Below are 2,732 nucleotides of genomic sequence, written 5' to 3'. Positions count from 1 at the left end.
ACACACACAGACACACACAGACACACACAGACACACACAGACAATAAGTCATACAACAGCTGCTTATTATTACAGGACGTCTCCTCCATCGCTGGTTTTAATGTGAAAGGTGAAATCTGAGTTTTCCAGCAGCTCACATCAGTATAGAGCGTCTGTGAGAACTCAAACGAGCGGGATTTAATTGATGACGTGTTTGTGGTAATCTCATTTCATCTGCAGTTTCCCTCAAGCATAACAACAGTAAAACTTTCACCGCAACCAAAAGTGCAAGAAAAACAAACACTTAGACATGGCCTTGACTTGCGGCCAAACATTAGCAGAAGGAAAACACACACAACCATCCTGAGGATTTGAGGAGTTTCCTTCACTATCTGCGGTTAACTGGACTCTAAACGTTGCCAGAGTTCTGGTCGAGGTGTGTGGCGTGAGCGTCAGCTCTAATAACGACTGCTTGTCTAAATACATGACCAGCGAATGACCCAGACGCCAGACGTGGCTCAAGAGCAGTTTTCTGGAGAGATTCGCAGACACCTGGGCCGCTTCACTGAGCTAATCTACCCAGAAACCCCAAACAGAGCTGACAGATCCATCACAGCACATCTTTAGTGAAAATCTGCGCTGAACAGCACGTGCTCTCTTCTGCTCAGAAAGGCTGCATTTATTTGATCAAAAATACTGTAAAAATTGTGAAATATTTTTACAATTTAAAACAGCTGTTTTCTATTTTAATATACTTTAAAATATAATTTATTTCTGTGATCAAAGCTGTATTTTCAGCATCATTACTCCAGTCTTCAGTGTCACATGATCTTCAGAAATCATTCTAATATGCTGATTTATTATCAGTGCTGGAAACAATGTTTTTTTTTTTTTTTTTAACCTGTGATACTTTTTTTTCAGGATTCTTTGATGTTTAAAAAGTTAAACAGAACAGCATTTATTCAAAATATAAATCTTCTCTAACAATATACACTACAGTTCAAAAGTTTAGGGTCAGTAGATTTTCTCTCTCTCTTTTTTAAAAATAATTTAATACTTTAGTAATTCATTAATACTACGAAGGATGTAATAAAAGTAATAAAAAGTGATTTTTTTGAGATATCAACCTCAAATTTGGAACACAGCTCATTTAGATTTATCTTCCATTTTCTCGCAGTTTTAGAGTAAAACGTTTTACTTTTTAAATATATATTTCATTTAAAATGTTAAAATAATATTTTGTGCATTTTTCCTAATAAAAAACTTAAACGTCTACAACTTTTGTTTTTTCAATTTTTTTTTTTTTTTTTTACTTTTTTCAGCAATAATCTGCCAAATGCCTTCTTAAAAAGAGACCAACCTTAAGATTTATTCATTTTCAGGTCTATGCGATGCTCAAAAAGTGATTAACAGGTAATAAATGGATCATAACGATTTTTCCCCTAAAAATACAAAAGATTAAAACATTATCAAACTACAATATAGTACATTCGTTTCATTTAAATAAAAATAATTTTGGACCGATACCAAAATTCAGTTTTGATCACAGCAATAAATTACATTTTAAAGTGTATTAAAATAGAAAGAATTATTTTAAATTCTAATAATATTTCTGTATTTTTGATCAAATAAATACAGCCCTGATGAGCAGAAGAGACTTCTTTAAAACACATTACAAATTGTAACTTTTGAACAGCATTGTATCTTTAGTCTTTGAGATCATTTCAGTGAAAAACGATCCACTTCAATTCATCCATCGATGTTTCAACAAGCCAACTTGATATTCAGATGTTTAACGTTGAACATAATACAAGCCTGATTTATAGCTCAATATCATATTAAGTTATGGAGGCCTCGGAGCTCCATAAATCATCAGATGTTTTCTTTATATATCTCTGGCACTTGAAAGTAAAGGAGAAAGACGCGTCTGGGTCGCTCCAGCTGCTGTGTGTCTGTAACAGTTATTAGCAGGCTGATAAGCCTCTGTTTATACTGTGTCTGTCCTGCTCAGGGTTCAGGGGAAAGCGGCCCAATGTTTCAGCGCAGCTCGATGTTCACTCACACAGCTCTTTCCATGAGAACTCACATCCACGTCTGCTGTAACGCAGTAAACTGCTCCATTAGTCTTGAGCTGGTGCTGACTGCAGCCTGATTGGATCCAGAACACAAACTCCAGGCTATTTTTAGAGCCATTAAGATGTTTTACATTGTTACATTACTTTCATGACACTGAAGCACATTCTCATGACTGTGATGCACGAGAATCTCATCCTCATTCATGTGAAACTAAAGTATTAATGCAGCATGACAATACGTAAAGCAGTATGTTTCAAGTAAATATATAAACTATTATAAAATTATATATACACACATACAAAATTTCATAAAAATATTTTTTATAAATACTATCATATAATTTTATAATATTTTTTCTATATTTATGTTTTTTAAAATATTTTAAGTACTTTAGAGTAACTTGAACACAGTAAACAGTACAATTGTGAATAGATATATATTTAAAAATAAGAATATTGTATACGGTATATTTTAAAATACTTAAAACATATTATAAATACATAAAATATAAAATTATATATATAATTTTTTTATAAATCTATTTTTCATATATTTTAATAATGTTTTTTTTTTTTGTAAGTACTTTAATGTATTTTAGTATAACTTGAATGCAGTAAAAAAAAACACATTTGTGAATGAGAATTACAAACCAATTCCAAAGTAAGCATCCAGGCGCA

Source organism: Sinocyclocheilus rhinocerous, unplaced genomic scaffold (genome assembly GCF_001515625.1).
Source record: "Sinocyclocheilus rhinocerous isolate Xijiao unplaced genomic scaffold, SAMN03320098_v1.1 scaffold2531, whole genome shotgun sequence".
Taxonomy (NCBI): Eukaryota; Metazoa; Chordata; class Actinopteri; order Cypriniformes; family Cyprinidae; genus Sinocyclocheilus; species Sinocyclocheilus rhinocerous.
This window is presented reverse-complemented; position numbering follows the sequence as displayed.